The following is a 24,902-nucleotide window of genomic DNA, read 5'->3' on the forward strand; positions in this document are numbered from 1 at the left end:
GGAAAGACCCACACTGTCCTTCATGCATTATTAATTTGCTGAACACATCTTATTTGATTGTTTCAGTTTTTTTCTTTCATAACTTCTCTAGCTAGAACTTTTGTAAATCAGCATATTGTTACCCCTCAGTACAGTCCACTGGTTAAGGTCATTATCTCACAGACACAAAATACAGGATTTGACTCTGACCTCTGGTTATTGGCTTGGCAAATAGTTTATAGACTAATTGCCTAGTATTTGTGCTTTCTTTGACAGCATATGTACTAAAATTGGAATGATACAGACAAGATTAGCATGGCCCTGTGCAAGGAAGTGGAGAGGGAAAAAGGCAAACTCTGAGGGCCAGAATTGTGATTTATTACTTATAAGATGAGAGTCAGTTACCTGACCAAGTCAGCATTTATTCATAAACAGTGCATGTAAACAATAATTCTCTATTAATAGTAATGTTAGAGTCTCATAACTCTCAGATTGTTTAATATTAGAATATCATAATGTGTCTCATAGCGAGCTAAATGTAATATATAACAGAGGTATACATTCAACCCAGTGCAAACACCACTGAGGCCCTGAGCAATCTTTATAACTGTCTGTGAGTTGCAGAGGAAAAACTCAGACTTTGCACACATGGCTGTTGGTGATTTTAATCAAGCGGATGTGAGAGAGGTGCTACCCCACTACTATCAATTTGTAGGTTTTCTTACAAGGGGTGCAAACATTCTGGACAAGGCATATTCCAACATCAAAGGTGCCTACAGAGCAGTACAACAACCTAACTTAGGAAGCTCTGACCAGCTTACCTTCATGCTTCTACCAGCCTACAAACCGACTCTGATCAGAGAAAAATCCCACCGTTAAGCAGATCAGGGTCTAGCAATGAGGGGGCTTTGGAATGTCTCCAATGCTGCTTTGATAGTACCCGCTGGGACATTTTCCAAGAGGTAGCTACGTCAGATGAGCAGGTGAACACAAATGATTACAAAGAAGCAGTAATAGCTTACATCACTAAGCGTGTTGATAATGTATCTGACATCAAACACATCACAATCAGAGCAAACCAAAAGCCATGGCTCAACAACAAAGTCTCTGATCTCCTGAAGGCAAGAAATGCAGCATTCAGGACAAAGGACAAAGGACAAGGAGGGTCTCAACAAAGCTAGAGTAAATCTAAAAGGGGAAATTAAAGAGGCCAAGAGAGAATATGGAAAGAAATTACATCAGTTTACTGACTATAAAACCAGGTTAGCTAAGTGTGATGACAACAATGAATTCCTGGACAGGTTGAACTCCTTCTATGGCAGATTTGAAGAGAAGGAGAACAACATGGCTGCTACAAGGCTATCTATTGACCAGGAGGAGGGGGTGCTCAGCCTTAACTCCAATGAAGTGAGATCTCAGCTTAAAAATGTGAACCCCAGGAATGCTGCTGGTCCTGATAAAATATTGGGCAAAGTACTTAAAGACTGTGCAGACCAACTGGGATCAGTTCTAACTGATATTTTCAACACCTCCCTCATTCTTGGTGAAGTTTCCTCTTGCTTCAAAGTGACGAATATTGTCCCTCTCCCCAAAAATAAGCTAATCCAGCCTGCCTGAATGATTACAGACCAGTTGATCTAACTTTAAATGTCATGAAATGCTTTGATGGTCTCATTAAAAGTCATCTATTGGCAAACCTTCCATCCACCTTTGACCCTCTACAGTTCGATAATAGGGCTAACAGATCCACTGCGGATGCTATTTCAATGGCTCTCCACCTTTCACTTGATCATCAGAAGGGAAGAAACAACTAAGTCAGACTGTTGTTCATCGACTTCAGCTCAGCATTCAATACAGTGGTTCGAATGCAGCTTATTACCATGCTTGTACATCTTGGAGTTAGCAAGCTCATGTGCAACTGGATCCTTGACTTCTTGATGAACAGACCGCAGAAAACATGTGTGGGCAACAACACTTCAGGATGCATAATACTCAACAGCAGTGTTCCTCAGGGCTGTGTGCTAAGTGCTCTGTTGTTCACCATCCTCACCCATAACTGTTCTGGAAAACATAACATCAATCACATTATTAAGTTTGCAGATGGGATACAGCAGTGTTCCTCAGGGCTGTGTGCTACGCCCTCTGTTGTTCACCATCCTCACCCATAACTGTTCTGTAAAACATAACACCAATCACATCATTAAGTTTGCAGATGGGATACACTAGAGAATCTTGAAGTAATGAAATGTCGAATTTCAGTACTTCAAGACTGAATACTCGAAAGTGCAGTTACACGAAACTGCACTATGTCGAATGTGGAAATGTTGAATCCACTATTGTGGTGTCGCGTTCGTGACATTCGGTGCGGTTTGTGGATTTATCTGGGGTTTCAGGTAAGTGGTGTTTATGTAAGGCTATTGGCTAGGGATTTTAGTGTGTGTGAGTGTGTGTAGTGTTTTTTTGTGTGTTTGTGTGTTTAGTGCGACCTCAGAGTTAGTATATATAATTGGGGGTGTGGGGGGATTGCCCCCCCTGCTTATAGGTAGAGTAGGTGTGTGTGTGTGTGTGTTATGTTGTGTTTGTGTGTGTTGTTTTGTTTGTTTTAGTGTAGTTAGATAGGTGTGTGTGCACGCGCGCGCGTGTGTGTGTGTGTGTGTGTGTGTGTGTGTGTGTGTGTGTGTGTGTGTGTGCGCGTGCACGCATGTGTGTGTGCGTGTGTGTGTGTGTGTGTGTGTGTGTGTGTGTGTGTGTGTGTGTGTGTGTGTGTGTATGGTCGTGATTGTGCTATCTGTGGTTTTGGGTGTTCTGGTAGGTGGGTGTTTGACTATTCAGTCTCAAAATACTGAAATTCGACATTTCAGTATTTTGAGATTGTCCAGTGAATCTTTGCAGATGATACTATGGTTGTGGGCCTCATCAAAGGGGAGGATGAAAGAGCTTACAGAGATGAGGTCTACTCATTGATTGGCTGGTGTGCTAAGAACAACCTTGAGCTGAAAAATCAATAAAACAGGAGGTCATTATAGACTTCAGGAAAAGGTCAACAACATACTCACCATTCATGATAAATGGTGAAGAGGTGGAAAGGGTCAAATCTACAAAGGTTTTAGGGGTGCACATTTTGGAAGATCTCTTTTAGACTGAGAACACTGAACAGTTGGTCAAAAAAGCACACTGTCTCCTGTTTCTCAGGAGGCTCAAAAAAAGCAAAGTTCCCACCTACTGCTCTCACCACATTCTATAGAGGAGCAGTTGAGAGCATTCTTACTTGTAGCTTCACAGTTGGGTTTGGGAACAGTACAATAGCAGAAAGAAAGAGGCTACAGAGAGTGGTGCGAGTTGCTGAAAAAATCATGCGCACCAACTTACCATCAATGCAGGATCTCTTCACAAGAAGAAGCATTAAATGTGCATCCAAAATAATTTGTGACCCCTCTCACCCTGCACAAGGCTGGTTTACACAACTGTCTTCAGGCAAGAGAAATTGGAGTATCTGCTGTAGGACCACCCGATACTTAAACAGCTTCTACACAACAGTGTTGAGAATAATAAACTCTGATACCAGCCACTGACTACTTAGTCAGTAATCATTCATAATATGTAGTTCAGCTGAAAAGTGTGTGATATCTTTTTTTACTCTTTGATGTAGTAATATAGTATCTTATTTATGTACAATTGCCTGCTGTTTGTCTGATGCAGATGAGCAAAGGAGGACAGTCTTAACATGTGCACTCCAACTCTGTCATTCTGCTATGTACAGTATTCTTCTTATAACTGTCGGGGGGGGGGCTTTTGTGTTTTTGCTGTTATTATTGGTTTATTTATCCTTCTGTGGGTCTTCTACTGAATATCTTTTTTTTAAATTGAAATGTTATACTGTTTTTCTTATTATCCTTGCTTTCTATGTACTCTCTGGTGAGTTTATACTCGGAATATCGTTTAGGCTGCACTTGTGTAGTCCCAAATGACAATAAAGTTTACTTTGACTTTTGACTTTGTCACACTGTTGGCCAAATGAGAACCATTAAGTACTTTGTAGAAATTGTGAGAGAATTGCAGAAGTAAGAGCCACCAACACTGGAGGAGATTCAGTCAGTTCTCCAAGAACAAGATTAAAGTCCCAGGAAAGAGTAATAGGCTTCTTGGAAGCCGAATAAGGATGCCTTTCAAAAATTGTTTGACTTCAAAGCTAGGAGCCAGAGGTGGATTTGGGGCAAACAAGTGGAAATGGCTGGCAAATGAACTTTGACAGATGACTATGCCAAGCCAGAGTTGAGCAGCTCGCACAAAAAAGAAAGGACCATAGTACATGGAAGGAGATAACAGGCAAGATTTTAACCAGGGACGCAAAGAATCTGGACCCAACTTAGGTCCACCCAGCACCAACATGAGGCAACAGGACATGAGGATAGCACCACAAAGGAAGATGCCCACTATCTGGAACCACCAGACCCCAACAGGGAGGTACACAATGGAGCAGCCCTTCACCCTGACTCAGAGGTCTTTATGGGGGCACCGACAACAGAGGAACAGGTCCTGGAAAGGGGCTAGGGAGCTGAGGGACTTTGAGAGATCAACACAATAGAAGGAACCCACCAGAACCAACAGCAAAATAGGATTAAGATCTGGAACCACTCAACAAAACAGTTAACTCAGCTACAGCAAGAACTCTTAGGTAAGGGTCTGACTTTTATATCTTTTAACATAAGTAACTTGGTGGAAACAGTGGCAGATGTTAATCTGTATGTGAGGAATTGAATATCAAAATATTTTTCAATGACAAAAATGAGGATGGAAGCAGCACTGATAGACATGACAATGGTATAAAATGGAAAATTTGAATGAGTTACAGCCCTCACTCTCTACCAGGTGCCTATATAATGCCTATAATTTAGACCTATTATTTCTGGAAGTCATAGCAAAACCTTCCCTTTTGGCAAGGTAGTTGATCAATGGTTAAAACATATTTATCCGAAGATATCAAATTTAATCAAAGATTCTTGGGAATTTCTTGGGAAGTTCAAACATGAATTATGGAATATGGATTTACTTTTTCTTACAATTGCTATAAAAGATTTATTTTCATGTATACCTAGGACGGAAGATATGAATAGGTTTATTAACAGTCTGAACAAGCATAGTGGATTAAAATGGGATAAGATAGACCTCATATCTGAATTTATGAACCTGGTTCTTGACAACAACTATATTTTTTTGAAGGAGAGTACTACAAACAAATATCAGGGGTCACTATGGGGGCAGCATGTGCCCCCATTTATGCAAATATGGTTCTCTTAGACTGGGAGGAGGAATACATCCTATATACACCATGGATGGAGCAAATGGCTTGTTATGTCAGGTATTTGGATGATTTATTTATTTTATGGACAGGAAAGGAGAAGAATCTGATACGATTTATAGAATATATTAATGGATCTACTTCCTATTTATAATTTACACATAATACTAGTAAGATAGGTATCAATTATTTAGATACATACATTTTTAGTGATGGAATTACTTTCCAGTCTAAGATATACAGGAAAGACACTTTCTGTAATGCCTATCTGGAATATTCAAGTAATCATCCATATAAGCAGAAAAAAAGTATACTGAAAGGGCAATGTATTAGGGCAGCTAGAATGACTTCCAGAAAGGATGACATGATTGAAGAAATGAAATTTATTGGCCAATTGTTTAGTCAAAGGGGCTATCCATCATCAATGGTTAAGGATGTCACTGAATATGTGACTAATGAATGGGGAAATAAATATCCACCCTTATTGGGGAGGGAATTTACACCACACAATCAGGTTAACAAAAAACAAATAGGAAATAATTATCATAAGGCCTATATACTACAGTATGGACAACATGTGGGAGAAATCAGGAATATTCTGGAGACCAACTGGAATATACTAACTTGTGACGAAGGGATTAGTGATAAAATAGGAGATAAACCTACCTTCGTCTACAAAACAGGGATGAATTTAAAGAGAATGATCGAGGTTAAAACTAATAATCGTTATAATGATGGGAATAAAAATGTGACAGGGACCAAGCCATGTGGACACTGTAATCAATGCTCATTTATTTTACAGACTGACAGTCTGCATCTGGACAATAACATCAAAAGTAAAATATTTTTCAAAAAAGGAAACTGTCAGACCCAACATATAGTATATCTGGGAAAATGTATGTCTTGTCCTAGTTTTTATGTTGGGAAAACTGACAGACGGTTACGCAATAGAATATATGACCATACATACTGCATTAAGAAGAAGGACAAGAATAATGCATTATATAGGTGCCTGGTAGAGAGTGAGGGCTGTAACTCATTCAAATTTGCCATTCTAGAAGTGGTTAGGAACAACCCTAGGGGGTGTGATATCAAATCTATCCTAGAGGAGAAAGAGATTCAATGGCAGATAAGACTGAATGCAGCCAGTCCACCAGGTATCAATGAGTATATTCCCACCAAACCTTTATTAAGAAATTAAACTATGGTATATGAATGAATTTATGTTCTTCGTTAGTCCTTTATGTATACATTTTATCAATTTAATATATAAGAATATATTATATTTATTAGTAAGGATTTTTATCACATTCAAATTTATGAAGGTTTTAGTATTATATTAATGAATTTTATTTAATTATATAATTATTCATCAGTGTATATGATAAAAATGAGATTGTTGTTTTGTGCTTTTAAATTTTAATGAATGCTTGATTGGTTAGGTAATTAGATAATTAGTTTTTCTGGCGGGCTTTTAGAAAGTATTTAAAGTGTAGTACTGAGTATGTAAGTTGTTCTGAAGAAATCTACGTTGAGTAGATGAAAGCGCTTAACCTATTGCTTATGTACTTCATTCAATAAAGGATTTGGATACTGTGGATCGTGGTGTTTCATTCAGGGGAGTTGCTTTTTCGATCGTTGGTTGTTTTATTGCTGGATTCCCTGGATACATTCTTGTGAGCTAATGGTATAAAATGGAAATAGCCCAGTGACCTTGACCCCCCCCGTGCATACCCTGAGTGTGTATGAGAGCAAATGCAAAGCTAATATCAGCAGGGCCCTTGGTAAGCCACATAAGAAGAAGTTATACAGCATTAGCAAAGAGGAAATGGCTGCTCTAAAAAGTCTGAGCAGAGATAAGACAAACAGGATCATGAAGGCAGATAAGGGGGGAGGTATCTTAGTCACAGATACAGCTGCTTATAACTGCAAGATTGAGGCCATGTTTGACAGTAACAGGTTTTACAGTAAATGTGATTTTAAAACTGTGAATGTTGCTTATAATAATTTGAGAGAGCAATTAAGAATGCTGCATGAGGATGATTTACTAGATGCCAAGCTTTTTGACTTTTTGGTCACCTCCCCGCCACCCAAAAATACCAAGCTTCTTTGGAATCTCAAGACCCCATAAGAATATCTCTAAGCCTCCCTACAAACCAGTAGTGACAAGTGGTGGTTCCATAATTGAGATAATATCCATCTACCTTGATGCCCTGATAAAACCAATGGCAGAGTCCAGCAAGACTTTTATTTTAGACTCTCTGGATTTTCTTCATAAAATTAGAGATATTCCAGTCAGCAAATTCACAATCTTAGTCACAATAGATGTGTAAGCATTTTATACAGTGCTTCTACACAGCTGCTGTATTCAAGCTGTAACAGAGGCATAAGAAAAGGACTGGAATGTATTACCAGGAGGGACAGAAGTTCCAGGAAGGCTATTGTATCTAACTGTTAGGAACAACTACTTCATGTTTAACAACAGGTTTTATAAACAGACTACTGGGATATCTATGGGAGCAGCCACTGTTCCAAGTCTGGCCAATGTGGCTCTCAGAAAATGGGACAAAGAGGCAGTGTACCAAAGCCCCTATTTTGCATCAATGAAATACTACATCTGTTTCACTGATGACATTTTATCATCTGGGGGGGGGGGGGTGAAGCCACACTGAATGACATTTACAACCATATCAGCAATTCTACTAGCTAATACTTTGGTCAGCTTTTTACATGTAACAATATCCAAGAACACTGAACACAAATGTCTCTCCAACAACAGCTGGAACCTGAAGAGAGGAAGAATCTGAACAGAAGAGTTCTCAGTAACTCCTAGAGTCAGGAAGAAACTCGACAGTGAGGAGTCCAGATTGGAGTACCATAAAGCCATGCTCTGAGACCAGGAGCCTTCTCCCTCTCACTGTAGCACCCCCACAGCAATCACATATAGATACTCTAGCCACATGGCCTTCATTATAAACAAAACATCTGTAATTTGAAGTACAATGAAAATTGTTATCACAGGGCGCCACTCCACACTGCTGTATTTTTTACACCATAGGCATTGTTTGGAATTGTCAAAGAGATTCTAGTTGTCTAAGGGGGACTCTAATAATCTGGCCTTGATGTCTTCAGGCAGAGCCTGGAGGTACAACCAAAAATGCCTACTCATAACAGATCCAGCTGCAGCTTCTGTAGAGGCAGCATGACTACATTTAATAAAATGATGAGCCAGCTCTTCTCTGAAGTACAGGCTAACACAGAAGGTCTTTGGCTAACAAAGTTTGCAGATGACTGCAAACTAGGAGCCATAATCAAAACTCCTAACGATGTGGACATCCTACAAAAGGGCCTCACTGAGACAGATGCCTGTTATCAAAGCCATGGCCTCAAGCTCAATGCCAAAAAGTGCATTGTCATCCCTTTTGGTAAAAACTCTGTACCCATGAACTACCACATAGGCGGTAGCCTACTTAACACCGAAAGTGTAATAAGAGACCTTGGGACACAGGTGGACAGTAGTCTCTCCTTTGATAATCACATTGCCACTGTAGTCATGAAATCCTTCTATATGGCACACCTCATCAAAAAAGGTTTATAATCCAGGAAAAAAGAGGTCATTGTTCCCCTCTACTCATCACCCATTAGACCCATTATAGAGTACAACACCCCTTTTGGTATATACCTCACAAGACATGTACAACAACTGGAAAGGCCACAGAAATACCTCACAAAGAGGATTAATGGCCTCAAACAAATGCCATATGCAAACCATCTCAAAAAACTCCAGCTTTACTCTGTCGCATATCGCTTACTCAAAGGTGATCTCTGCCTAACATACAAAGCTATGTCAAACCCAGAGCTGTTGGACATGCTCCACGTAAAGAAATCCCAATCCCTCCGAGCTACATGCTCTAGGGATCTAAACCTTGTCACCACAATAAAGAGAACATGCTGGAGGGATAGATTCCTGTCCCAGAGACTTCCCATACTCTGGAACAAACTACCTATCTATATCAAACAAAGCTCCTCATTAGCACTCTTCAAGAAAAATCTTGATGATTGGATGGAAGATAGGAAATTCACCCCGGGGATCACTTCTGTGGCTTTGCTTGACAGGGGCACAGGAAAATAATTTTATTGGTTGCTAAAAGCCAGGGTACCATTTGGCTAGGCTTATATAGGCCCTAGGGCCAATAGCCTAGTACATATCTATGAACCTATGAGCTAAGAAGAGAAGAAGAAGAAAAAATCAGCCAGAATATCCCAAACTGGGAGAGAAGAACCAGGACATACATTGTCATATGGGTCTGGTAATTAATAGTGCTAAAGGTTAAGGTAGCAGAGGTATATAGTTTTTTTTACCACAACTGTCCATGGCACAGCTGTTCTTATCAGAAGGTAAAGCTTAGAAAAAGACAGTAACTTGGATGGTTTAGCAGTTGCTACAGAAACAGCAGGATCATTGAAATGGCTTTTATATAAAACTGTAAGGAACTTTATAATATCTGTCCTGTTTTTAGGGCCCAGGAGGATGACATACAGGAGCCTAAGAAGCTGCATTGAAAGTATCCAAATGGGCAGTCTGGACTGGAGGGACTGCAGAAGGCTGAGAAGAATCTATTTGCAAGAGTTCATAGTATCTTTTTTGAACTCAAGAAACCTGGGAAAAGTCCTACTTAAAGTGTTTTGTCATATGAACCACTGTATTCCCAAAAGACAATTCTTCCACAGGACAGCCAGGAGAAAGTGAATCCTCCTCTTTAGACCCCAGGGCAAGGGTAGAGTGGATCTGAGAGGAGCAAGCCAATGATGCCTCATCACAGTCAAATTCTTCATCAGAGGAGCGGAAGACCAGGGAACACAAGCAGGAACAGATAATCTTTGAGGGGGCTTAAGAGCCACAAGAGCATTGAAAAGCCCCACCTGAGTAAAATCCTGCCATTCTTTGTGTGGATCCTTAGCCACAGGGGGTTACATGCTTAGTCTTCTGCATCTTTTTTGAAGGAACATCAGCTTTAACAAATCTATGAGGTTCAGACCTCTGTCTAGATTCAAAGAGGGTACCAGGCACCTCTTTCCTAACAAGTATTTGGTTAATCCCCCTAGGCCCCTCCAAAATAATCAGCCATGGTTCCTCTCCACATCTGCACCAGATGTAAACACAGCTTCAGTGAATATGCAGGTAGACAGCTACATGTCTGCATCCAACATGGTTGTGGCAGAGAGAGCTGACAGTGGCACCAGATGGTCCTTGGGTTCTTCATCCAACTAACAGAGATGTCCAGTAGAGGCTGAACAACAGAAGGATAAGTTCATGTCTTTTTGGCTTTCTTTTTAAAGAGTGTCCATATATCAGGGTGGGTAGATTTGGCTGTGGAACCCTAAGCCAATAACTTCAACATCCGAGTCTCCAAATAAATGGAAAGAGATGACAGACAACTTTGGAGTGTCTTGACAAAAATATGGCAAATCTCACACTGTGTTTGGTCATGGTTCACACCCAAACAAAATGGCCCTGTTTGTGTCTATCTTTATGGGGAATCTGCCTCACACACTCACATTTTCTCTTCCTGGATGACTTTTAAATTAAGGTAAAAGGAAGGAAGAGACCTCAATGGTGCATTTATCTTCAGAAGGCTCGGTAGTGGAACCAACTCAGCGAATAGCTTGCAGACCAAATTCAAATGTAGTATTTGGACTGGTGGCAAAGAAGTTCTGAGGATTAGAAAATCGTGTGTCACATATGTACCTTACACCTTATATGTAAAACATACTTCTGGCGTACAGCGCCCTGGTGTAAAAGCTTTGATATGCTGGCAGGTTGTTCAGAGATCCTTGGAAGGATATCCCAAAAGTAAAGAAACTGTAACAGCAATAAGGAAGGACATACATTGTTCTTAATATATGATAAAATAACAAGTAATGACAAAAGCCAGTCTAAAATGTCTTTAATATAAAAGTATAACACTCAGCACCTTGGCAAACACCTTCAGGTGAGGTGCTGATTGATGTATTCTTATATTAAGGACATTTTTGAATTGGGTTTTTTACTTCTTTATTATTAAAACAGTTTTTCTGACAAAGGTCTTCCTAGAGGGGTAAATGTAACTTTGAATAGTCCTTTAGTCTATTGTCAATAGCACTGCACTATGCAGCTCAGCGTAGTAAGCTTACAGAGGGTCATAATGTGTAAATAATATTCAGAAATCCCAACACATAGAGTTCCTTCACCAACTTGTTACTGTCCTGTTCTTGCTTTTCTTACTTCACCGCTTTCTTGACTGTTTACTTACTTATTGCTTTACATCAGTTTCCTTCCTCTAAATCTTTGCTATTGTGTAACAAGGAATGCTGTAATACCTGCTTGTTGTAAGGGGGCACAGTTGTGGTTGTTGTTACTTGATGTCATTGTTGCCTTTTGGGTTATTTTTATGACTGTGGGTTACATATCTGTATACTCATAGTGATATTACCATGCTTTGCTCTGTCCTTCTATTACTGTCCAGGTGCACTTTTGGTATTTACTCTCAACAGTTTGTACCCATGTGCTGCGACGCATTCTGTATTACCTGTCTGTGTTGGCCGTGCATAAGGAAACAGCTCGCTGAAGTTTTGCTTAGTAGTCCAGCTCAGGGAACATAGGGCATATATCAAGTTATCAAAATCAACCGAACAATCAAACAAATGGCCAATCAAACAAGCAATCAAATAAAGAAATACATCAAATTGGGCTAGACAAAAACAGATTGCACAGACAGAAAAACAAAACCAAATAACAACATATCCTGGAATATCAGACTTGGAATGATACACTTTGTGTCCTTTCATAACAGTGTGTTTTTATTATGCTCACTCAACTTACATTAATAAATATCTCTACATGCAGAAATGCTATATGTATTGCTCTGCCCGAAGAGGAAAGAATTTCTTGTAGAAATGCAAACATTTTCTGCAGGCATTACTGCTCAAACCAGGGCATACTTTCTTGGTTAACAGCAGGTTCAGAATCACCAGGCATCCAATATGATGGATGACTTAAGCAATAAGATGTGACAGCTTTGTACATAAAGCAAAATATTTTACAGTCATGTTGCACGTTTTGACAAATAATATTAAGAGATTTCTGAATGATAGTGAACAATGATATATCAGTTATACCTCTCAACCTCTTAGAGCAAGAAATCTGGACAAAGCCATAAATAATGGGGGGGGGGGACAAAGGCCCAAAAGTAGGGACAGTTTTTAAATATTGCTCTTACAAACCTAGAAAGTAGATAGAATAACAGGTTTTACATTAGTATGAATTTTCTGAAGGGTATGAAGTCTGAAACTCAAATGTCTGTCATTATTTTCTGACTTAAATCTTCAATGATTTGGCAATGATTTGCTAGAAAACCACAGTTTTATGAAAAATGGACCAAAATGTAAAGCAAAAATCTGGAAATTCTGCAAAAATCTGTCTAGTTGAGAGGTATGACTGATTCAGTATTAAAGTAGAAAGAAGATCAGCTAGTAGGAATATTAGTGTATACTACCGATATCTATGAGGACCTTACTTTAATGTCAGTGAGAGCTACTGCTCTGTACATCATAGTTACAGAAACATGGCCCTCTTATCATAGTTTGCTGTTTTGACATCTATGATGCATCTTGATCAAATGCAAGCAAATGCTTGCTGCAATGAGCCAGCCTTCAGAACTGATTTCAGGTGGGTTATGTTACAACAGCTTCTACTGGTCTTGTAAAAAAGACATTGGCCTAATGAAATTTGTTGCTTACTTTGTGGGAAAAACTGAAAATGTCAGGACAGACCATGATAAGAAAATGAAAACACTGACTGCCGGAATAGAAAAGCCAAACGTTTTCCTCTGATTTTTGTGATAGTATGACTTATGTGTCTGTCAATCTTATTTAAAGGTGGGGGACATCAAAGCCATACAAATGGACCAGAAGGTTTTATCCTCTGTAAAAAATGCTACTGCTCAACTTTCTGCATTGTTTTATCATCTGCATCTACAGTTTTGAAGTTACTGTATCCATTTTTTTGTTGAGATACATTCTGAAACAGCAGGATAAATAGGTCAGCTCATATAGATTAAGTTAATTGATTGACATAAAAAAGTTATGTTTTGATTGGAGCTTTATATATTTTACCCAGTCATGTGAGCTTTGTGGTCACTAACAGTACATGTGACAGGCAAGCTCAAGGTTCTAGCCTGCTGAAAGCATGTAGGCTGACTCCACATCAGCTACGGCAGTGAGTTCTGGTTTGTTGCTGCCTTGAATATATGTCAGATTTTGGTGAAGTTTTATTCACCAAAGGCACTTCTTTACCTAAAAGATACTGATGCATTTTGAATAAGGTCAGCAAAGATAATGTCACCAAAAGTATCACATTTTATCACTTTACAGATTATTTTGTACCTGTATTTTGCCTCATTATGTATACCAAAGGTAATATACTCAAAAACTGCATATGTGCTCATCTGTAAGAAAGGATGAATTGTGCAGAAGGAGTGGTGTGAACAGTGATTTGCTCAGACCATGGGACATGGGCCTTATCAACAGTGGTGTGAACAATGCTTTAAGTATACCATGGGATATGGTCTTCATCAGTAGTGGTGTGAACAATGCTTTGAGCACACCATGGGATATGGTCCTCATCAGTAGTGGTGTGAACAAAGCTTTGATTAGACCATGTGATACAGTCCTTATCAGCAGACGTGTGAACAATGCTTTGAGCAGACCATGGCATATAGACCTTATCAGTAGTGGTGTAAACAATGCTTTGAGCTGAGCATGGGATAGTGATCCTCATTAGTAAGAGTATGAACAATGCTTTATCTAATGACCTACCCTCATTTTCCCCATCTCCCTCCCCTGTGTTCATCTATTCCATTAGAGTGCTACTCCTGTCTATGGACTACTATTCCCTTCTTGGAGTGCCTAGACAAATGTCCTCCCCCCAGAAGAGACACACCCATTCATCCCTGACACCATCGTAGACACCAAGATGTTTACAGAACCTGGGTCATCTGGGCCATACCATAGATAGTGCTGTACCACTGTATGCCATGGTGCTAGTTAAGTAAGAGCAATGCTTTGAGCAAACCATGGGATGTGGTCGTCATCCGTATAACGTATGGATGAGAATGATGGTGATTAGAATGGACCTCTGTTAGTCTTACTAATCTGATGCAGCACAAACAATTATAATAGTACACTGCAATTACCAGCAAGGATTGTCTGTATACTATCCATGTAAAATAAGGACACATTTAATATATTGGGCTCACAGCATGAATAAATAAATCTGACTGTTCCAGACAGGAATATGAGAATCAAGAAGTCTATCAAATATAAAGAAAAGCAGGAGGCCACAAACGGATTATCCAAATAAAAGCAGAATTAATGGTGTTAGGACATTCAACGCATTCAGGTATTCACAAGAATTTTAGAAAGAACATTATTCTTTCAGTCATATTGACAATGTTCTCCCAGCTGGACTAACTGAATCATGAAGTGCCATATTAAGAGACTGGATTGCAAATTCACAAGCAAATGTATTGAACCCATGAAACCATCTTTTGGCAGTCTACTGCATAATTACGGCTGTGTTGTGCAATGATAGTCTGATGTTATTTTTCAGATCGCTGAAAGGTGAGTTTGGATTTTAAAGATACAAATGTAACAGCACTCCTTGTTATGCTTTCTTGTTATCCATCTGTACTAGCTGCATAAAAGTGCTTTACAAAGTTTTGCTGCTTTAAGGATTTTTGACATAACAAAGTAAAATAACCTGATTTGTTTTAGCCATCCAAGCAGAAGGTTTTCAGTAAACACAGTGGGTATAGAGTCCTAAACTATATGCTTCCAACCCATTCATTGAATAATCTGGGGTCTCTTAATTCTCCAAGTAGAATTCCCAAAAGATAAAAATCTCATACATGTGTAAAAATGTCTCTGGTTAAACTTACAGCAAAGCATGTAGCATCCTTATATGTAATGCAGAATTCTTCTCTCTGATATGGTAAAAAAAAGCCCACCATTTTTAACTAAGGGTATGTGGCAATATACTAATTACAGATAAAATACTCCAGTTAAACCATGACTGGAAAACAAGAAACACATGACCAGTTTTAAAGGAAGGATGCCAAGCAAGGGATACTGCAATGTTCAGTTCTAAGGCCATCCTTAATACACAAAATGACATAAAAAAGGAACAATTTGATTTCAAGGAATGATGATTACAATAAATTTCAGTGCATGTTAGCTATATTGTGTAATTAAATAAAAAATCTGATTTGATATTTAAATCACAAACATCAGGAATGATGTACTTTAGATCCAAATATAAAAATAAAAGTATTTATGTCTAAGGGAAATAAAGACTGAGAAATTCCAAGCTTTGAAAGATTTAATAATTTCAATAGGCAATTAGTTAAAAGTTTAATAAACAATTAGAAAAAGGTAGTCAGAAAAGTTCAGCAGACTCTGGAGTGAATTTTAAAGTTGATATAATCAGGGACCAAACACAAAGGGTAAAATACGTTTGTCACCATTAAGGTGTACACTTAAAACTGTGCTCTTCTTCAGCTAATGACCTTCCAAGCAAGTACCTAAAAATAGCATCCATTGAGGGGCGTGGCTAGGATGTAGACTGGTTGGCAGCATCTTTTCTCAGCTCTGCACTCAAAAGATATTTCTGACAGGAGTTTTTAAAAACTAGATATTGTAAACAAACCTATTTTGTTGAATTACTTCTACTAATATCACTAGAAGTCTACAGTGCAAAAAATTTGGCTTTAAACATTATTTTTCCTGTCAAAAACAAGAAGGAAGGTATCTGAATCTACTGAAAATGAGCTTTTCTAAGCATACCACACAGGACCAGACGATGAAAAAGGAGATACAGTCTTTATTAAATGCTATACAAGACTTGTCAGTGAAATTTGACAAAATGAATACCAAACTGGACACTTTTGAGGAGAGATCTACAAAACAAATACAGCAACTACAAGAAATAATGACGCAACAGAAGTCTCAAATAGCTGACATAGAGAGATCCTTAAATGATACTGAGGGCAGACTCTTAGAACAAGATCTTCAGCTACATTATTTATCACAACAAAATGCTTCATTACAAAATAAAATAGAGGATCTAGAGAACAGGTCCAGACGAAATAACCTCTATGGGCTACCAGAGAAAACAGAGGGAGATAACATGGTGACTTTCCTTACTACCTGGTTACCAGAAGTTTTAAAATTGCCTGAAGCTCTTTCTTATGGAATTGAAAGAGCCCACAGATCCTTAAGAGCTGCTTCATCAACCATCAAATCAAAAATCACCCGAGATCAATAATAGTAAAGTTTTTTTCATCACAGGACAAGGAACTTATTTTAAAAACAGCATGGTCAACTTCTCCAGTTAAATACAAAGACAACATAATCAGATTTGATAATGATTATTCTGCTGGAGTTATAACTGCAAGAAAAGAATGTCTCCCTCTGATAAAGGAATTGAAAAACACAACTTAAAGCCCACTTGCTGTTCCCTGCAAGAATAAAAATATTTTTTACTGAAGGTCCTAAAACTTTTGACACTCTGCAAGCAACAGTTTCTTATCTTTCAGCTAATAAAACCCTGGATAATGTGGAAGAAATGGATTTCTCCCAATTTGGGGTTAAGCGTCACTTAGAAAAAAATGAATGGAGCACTGCTGACAAGAAGAAGAAGAAACGATAAAAGACATATGAAAAACACAAACATTATTGTCTTCTATTTGCTCAGTAAGGCAAAAACGTTCTTTGAAAGCATTCATGCTTTACACGTGTCAGTCTTTGAAACAATATAAATACAAGATAAGCAGGACATTTTATAACTAAAGGAAACAACCTTAAAGAAAGCAAGGTAACATATCTTTCTCTATTACAGTGTAAATACTTACAGTCATAATTTTTCTAACTCTAAATGATGTTTAGATAGTTCACTTATAAATTACCTGCCTTTTACTGCTAGTATAGAATATGATTTATTTACACTGACATATGAATGTGGTTTGTTTAAATGAGCATGATTCCTTTTTATATTATTTACACTGAGCTGCATGAAATATCTAAACTGATGTATTTAATACACATAATAATATATTAAAACTGATAGTAATAACTGTCAAAAAGTGCCTTGAAAAGTAATTATCTATTCTTTGATGCTAAAAGTGCCTTTTTGACTAACAAACAACTGTGAGAATAGAAGGATGAAGAGAAAAATGAAGGAAAATGGTTGATGGTCATATAAGGTTATCTTTTCCTGTGTATGTAGAAGAGTTGACAGTAATAAGTACCAAACAATTGTGTTATAGCATATTTAAAGTCTACTTTGCTTCTCATATTTTCCAACCTTACAGTTATAACGCTGCAGATAAATCCTGTAATATCATAAGGAGTATGAGTTGCTATTTGACATATGACATATGTGGTACACTAGCGATGAAATATGCCAGTGGCACTAATAAATATATAGGAATTGCTAAGAAATATAGTCTTAAACTATATAATACTAATGCCAAAAACAAATTAGTAGCATTCATACCACTAAAATATGACTTTTGAATTAAAAGAAAACTATAAGATTACTGATAAATGACAATACAAATGTAATGTTATATTCATTGTTACGGATACTTTCTGATTTAATCAACTTGTGGCATGGTTAACTGATGCATATAATGCTTAACATTTTTTTTTTATGTATGTATGCATATATGTGTGTATGTATGTATGTGTGTATATATATATATATATATATATATATATATATATATATATGTGTGTGTGTATGTGTATGTATGTATATGTATATATGTGTATATATATATATATATATATATATATATATATATATATATAGGTAGACCATTACAGTAAATTTGATACCTATGAATGCCACTCACACTATAAGGGAGATAGACAGCAAGCATATTATTTTTAAGATGCATAACCATTATTGCTACACAAAAGATATATTAAAATAAAAGATTTTCCTTTACAATTTAAACAAAACCAAATAGTTAAGTATTAAATCTATGTATAGTTGTGTTGCCTTAGTGTTTTATAAAATATTAAAAATAGATAAAGACTGTATTTAAGTAATCTGTAAAGACAGATACATGTATACTTAAAAGATATATAAGATACTTTTCATTATAAAACTACCATATGGCGGGCCGGGAAGGATGCTGAAATGCAGACTTAGAGAGATCGCTTGAATGATTAGATCATTCAAGGATGAGATGTTTTTTCTCATGGAGGGGTTTGGTGGTTGTTTATCTTATATTGTTCTCAGTTATGATCTTGTAATTTACTTTTATTGGGTGTCTATAATCTATTGTAATACTGTTGGAAGAAGAAAGAACAAGTCATTCTCTTCATGTACACACATCTACACATTGTTACGAGTATATGAATATGGATAAAAGCAAAGCTAATATAAATCCAATTGCAAAATGTATATCTCTTAATGTAAATGGTTTAAATAATAGCTGCAAAAGGGGAAGTCTTTATAGATATTTAAAGCTATGTGAAGCGCAACTAGTATTTTTACAGGAAACACACCTTACACAGGAAGACATAAATAAAATAAACAATAAAAATTATACAATACTAGTAAGTTCCACCTATAATCAGAGGCGAAGGGGAGTAGCAATTTTGTGGAAAAACCCTACTTTAATGCCTAAAATCATAAACACGTTCCATGACAACTCAGAAATGTTTTGTCTAGTGACAATATCTATCAATGAAATGATATATACATTAGTGAATATTTATTGGATACCAGGACTAGGTGTTAGAGTGGCCAAACAACACTTAGAATACATTGTACAATATACCAAAGGCAATTTAATCATAGCTGGAGATTTCAATTGCATTATAAAAGAAACTGACACAGATACTAAAACTACACGTAAGAGATCACCTTTAACAAAGTTGTTATCTGAGTTTGTTGAAACTTTTAATATAGTTGACATAAATGAGTATGCTATCCCAGATTCACTATTCTTTACACATTTTTCCCATAGACATAATACATACTCTAGAATAGATAGAGTGTACATAACAAAGGATTTAACCTCTAAATTAAATAAAGTCAAGACAATTTCATGTCCATTTTCGGACCATAACACCATAACGTTTGAGATAGACTTATGTTTCAAGAGAAGGATATCAGTAACAAGAATACCATCTTACATAACAACTCTCAAAGATTTTAAGGAATTTTATATTAAAGAGACACAAACATTCCTAGATGTCAATCTTACAAAAGATGTATCTGAAATATATATACGGGATGCATTGAAAGCATACCTATATGGAAGAGCGGTGGGATGGTATAAAAATAAACAAAAACAGTGGAATAAGGAATTAATGGAATTACAGTCAAAAGTAGATAATTTAAAGCTTGATATTCAAAATGGAAACACCAACTTAATAAAAGAACTAGAAGATACTAATAAAAAATACTCAGAGACGCTACACCACAAAACAATGATCAACTTAGAAAAATTAAACTATGTTACTATTCAATGAACCCTAAAAACCAACGAAGAATAGCAAATAGGACTAAAAAGATTATTAAAACAAATCAAATCAAGGAAATACATAATATAGAAACCAAAAAGAAAGTATCTGATTTAGAAGGAATACTAGAAGCTTTTAGGCTATTTTTTCATAAACTTAATAATCAAAATGAGAAAACAGAAACGCATTCAGTATTGAAAGCTTTTCTCAAAAACAATGTTAAAGTTAGGTTATTAGAGGAGCAGGTACAACTAATAGATAAACAAATAACAATGACAGAACTTAAAGCTGAAGTAAATAAGCTAAAATTAAACAAAGCTCCAGGTATAGATAATATCACCCCAGAAATGTTTAAATTACTATCAAATGAGGCTTTGTTGTTGTTATTGAATGTCTTTACATCAGTTAAAAATGGTAAAGACATTCCTCCTTCTTGGAAGTACACATTAATATCACCAATTCTGAAACAAAATAAAGATCCCAGTGAATTTTCATCATACAGACCCATTTCACTTCTTAATATAGATTATAAAATTTTTATGGCAATACATGCTGCTCGAATAAAACAATTACTACCACTTTTGATAGAAGAGGATCAAACAGGTTTTATAAAAGATAGGAGCACTTATGACAACATTAAAAGAATTCTTTCCTTAATTGATTATATAAATGTCACAAAAAACAAAATGAATGTTATTAGCTTAGACATAAATAGCGATTTTGATTCAGTGAACTGGGATTATCTGTGGTTAGTTTTAGAAGAATATGGCTTCTCAAACAACTTCACTTTGTTAATAAAATCATTATATGAAAAATCATTGGCTTATATAAAACTGGGATCTTGTCTGTCTAAATCTATTAAAATAACTAAGGGCACAAAACAAGGCTGCCCTCTTTCTCCGTTATTGTTTGCGCTAGTCATTGAACCCTTAGCAAATAATATACGTATGGATAAAAATATTGAAGGAATACAACTAGACAATAGCCTAGACCTTAAAATTCAACTTTTTGCTGACGATATTTTAATTACATTAAAAAATAATAATAGCAATTTAAAAGCATTATGGGACTCAATTCAAAACTTTCAAAACTTTTCAAGTCTTAAATTTAATAAGAACAAAACAAATATATTGCTTATAAATACTAATAAAAAAGATCTAAATAAAAAATACCATAAGTATATCTCTACCGATAATATAATTAAATACTTGGGAATTATAATAACTAACAACCTAGATACTACAATTGAAACAAATTATAAAGAGACCATAAATAATATTAAAAATCTAATACAAAGATGGAATAAATTCTTCTTTTCAATGGAAGAAAGGCTTTATATGATTAAAATGATCATATTTCCAAAAATTCTTTATGTCATGCGAGCTTGTTCTTTGCCACCAGCTAAATCGCACCTAAAACAATTACATGATTTAATGGTAAGATTCCTATGGTATCCAAAAAAACCAAGGATAGCTATGAAGTATCATCTAGATGATTGGGATATTGGTGGCATAGGTTTACCAGACATAGAAATATATTTGCATTCATCCATTATTAAAAGAATATCATTATGGCTAAATACGAAATATACATCAAAATGGAAGCTAGTTCATGAGAGAATCTGGTTAAAATCAGGATTTGTAGTAGCAAATAAGTATACAGATTTCATACCAAACAATTTTCTATGGCTGATGAAGGAATACATGATGATACATAAGAATAAAAATATAAGTTCCAAATACATTACTTATACATTAAAAATTTTCCAAAATCTTATTAATAGCAATCCTGATATTAAAGCATGATCATTTCTTTTATATCCAGTAGCGAACACACAAGGTAATATAATAACATTTAATATAGAAGTAGTCAACATGCTTAAAGAAAAGGGATTAATATATTGGCATCAATTGCTAAACTCTGGAAAACCTCTGACAATAGACCAGATTAAACAGAAATTAAATATGGAAGACAGTTCGTGGTTACATGTACAAGAATTAAGACAGTATATATTAAGCAAACAAGAAACAATTCAACCATCAATAAGACAAAATGTTCCTAACCTTATAGAATACATAATATTACTAACGAATCAACCCATTACTGGAAAAGGATACTTATCATCTATAAAACAAACAAAAAAATAAAAATGCATAATAATGACAAAATATGGAATTATTATAGTTAATGGACATGTGCCAAATGACAGAGATAAAAAACTAATTCTTCTCTCTCCAAAGCAGACATCACTTTCATTACATTGTAGACTTTTTACATGGCAATTCATACACAGATCTTATGTAACCCCTCATAAAATGGAACTTATGTTTAAGAAAAATATTGGCTGCTGGAGATGTGATTTATCAATAAAAGCAGACTGGCAACATATGTTCTATGAATGCCATTTGATTAAACCATATTGGGATAAAATAAATTATTTTCTGCAAATGGTATTCAATGATAAATTCCAGATTTCCAAATCTATTATTTTGTTTAATGCACCTGTACCCGACTGTGTGCCAAGGACAAAATATGTAATCTTATGGACTCTCCTAGCTATTGCAAGGAAGAACATTACATCAAACTGGAAATCCAAAGCTTCTCCAACTTTTAAGCAATTCATGAATATGGTGTCAGCAGTATCGCAATTGGAAATGAACACTATTAAAGGAAGAACTGAAAGAACTACATCATTATACGTAGCATGGCAAAAAGTAACTGAAATACTGGAGAATAATGACTGCAGCAGATTATAATCAGGAAACAATTGTATAGAAAGTCATTATATGTCAACAATAGACACCCTTGTAAATACTTTATTTTGGTTTTATTGTTTGATATCTGTTTAGAGGTTTTAGCCTACCTTTTTAAATAATTTGTAAATACTTCATTGTCATAAATAACCTGCATTCATGTTTTCTTGTTTTTGGAAATGAATAAAAATATTTAAAAAAAAAAAAAATGTTATTGACAAAAGGTACAGTAAAGCATGATCCATTTTTCTAGACAGACAAACAAAAGGGTAAATTTTTAGAAGTATAAGTTGTGCCTGGTGCTGCAAGCATCACTTTGTAAAATGAAACAAAGGCATGAAATAAATTATGTGAAAATTAAAAAAAAAAAAATAGCATCCAATAGCGACACCTTATACTCACATAAAATTGTCAAGCTCTGGAGCAGTATACCACAACATATCTAAATTCAAACAGCTACTAAGGGAACACCTCAGACATACTTGGCTTTGTTCTTGCTCTAGACCTGATTAACTTTGATATTACATCCACATAATATTACCAACCACCTGTGCCTTTACCTTCCCTAATACCTCAATTTTCTTTCCTCCTTCTGTTCTCTACTTATTTCCTAACTCAATATTTGCTGGCCTGTTTACTGCACTCCTGCTTTATGCTCTCTCTTGCATTACTAATTTAATTCAGAGCTAAACTCATGCTCCAATATTAACTTTTGTATGAAATTGTTTGCAATTGCTTATGGAAATTGAATGCATCTGTCAATGTATATTTTAAGTTGTTACCTTTGTTTTGTATATATCCTACTGTGTGAAAGTCTAGTTCTGCTATTATTGTAACCTGAAAGCTGTTAAATTTCTGCAACCAACTAATATGAATTCCTGATGTGTGTCAGTGTCATATCTGTGGAGCTTTTCTCCCCGGGCCTCTGCTGAAAATCGGTCAGATAAGACCCAGTTGGCCTTTCCCGGTAAACAAATGGAAATAATAATAATAATAATAAATAATAAAATAGCATTACTTATCCTTCTCAATCCTGATAAATAACTCAGTCCAGGAATCCCATGTTCCCTTTCTCTGGAAAAAATCATACATTCTCTCTCTGCGCAAAGGAGGAAATTCAGCAGACATGAATAACTTTAGACCTATACTAGAATTATTGCCCTTTGCCAAAATACTTGAAAAATGTATTCAAAAACAATTACTAGACTATCCAGCAGGAAGAACTCCTATCCCCTACACAACATGGCTTCCAGCCTTCCCTTAGCAGTAGCACTGCCCTTCTAACCTATACACATACTGTCAATAAAGCTAGAGACAATGGCAAAGTAGTCTATTCCTTATTGCTAGACTTGTCTAAAGCCTTCAACACAGTTTGACACAGCAAACTTCTTCAACTGTCTTCACTAGATCTCTCGCAGCCCACCCTTCTGTGGTTCAAAAGCTACCTGTACAATAGGTATCAGTCAGTAAAATGGCACTCTATGCTCTCTCCTTACCTCTCAGTCACCACCCGTGTACCAAAAGGCTCTATCTTTTGGGGTCTATATCAGAATCACGAACGTTTACAATGTTGAATCTGACATTGTCGATACATAAACAGTGAAACCGCAGAACATCGAAGAGGGAAAAAGAAATCTCCATAAACGGAGATTTCCATTTACTTCAATGTAGTGTGGTCTCGGAGTTGGAATATTTAAGTAGCAGGGGTGGGGGGGTGGGGGGGTGGGGTGCAGGTCTATTTTTTTACTTTTTATGATGTTTTTATTAGGTGTTGAATGTTACTGGACTTCAATGATATGGAGTCGATCATATCGCATTCGAAGTTCAGTAACTTCAACCATCTAATATAAACCCATCTTTTGCACCTCCTTTTTAACATTTTCACCAACACCCTCTCTACTTCACATAGCAAGCCACCCTAGTACAATACACAGATGATTTCACTATCATTTGCTCATCTGACAACATGGTACACCTCCAAAAAGTTACTCAGGAAGCAATAGCAGCCACTGAAACATGGCTTCATAACTCACAACTCATGCTCAATCCAAAACAGACCAATACTTTTTATCTAAACCCCTCTCTCATGAAAAACCTAAATTTAAAGTCCTCTCTCTTGATAATACAACCATTGAAGTCACTTCTCTTAGCGAACTATTAGGGGTGATAGTGGATGTGAATCTTACATTTGACCTGCATATTCAAAATTGCATAAGAAAAATTAATCAAAAACTAGGGATACTTTACAGAGCCAAAAACTCTCACTGATGCAACTAAAACTATTCTTGCCACTG

The 24,902-nt window shown here is 36.2% G+C and overlaps 1 protein-coding gene and 1 pseudogene across 1 annotated transcript in view; one reads left to right on the forward strand and one right to left on the reverse strand.

Annotated features, from left to right (window-relative positions):
* CCDC80 (coiled-coil domain containing 80) overlaps nucleotides 1-24,902 on the reverse strand; it is a 451,240-nt gene that overhangs the window by 369,053 nt on the left and 57,285 nt on the right. The gene's annotated exons all lie outside the window — the stretch shown is intronic.
* LOC122803006 lies at nucleotides 240-339 on the forward strand (annotated as a pseudogene).

The sequence above is a fragment of the Protopterus annectens genome, chromosome 5.part0, assembly GCF_019279795.1.
Source record: "Protopterus annectens isolate FY-2018-M chromosome 5.part0, PAN1.0, whole genome shotgun sequence".
NCBI lineage: Eukaryota > Metazoa > Chordata > Ceratodontiformes > Protopteridae > Protopterus > Protopterus annectens.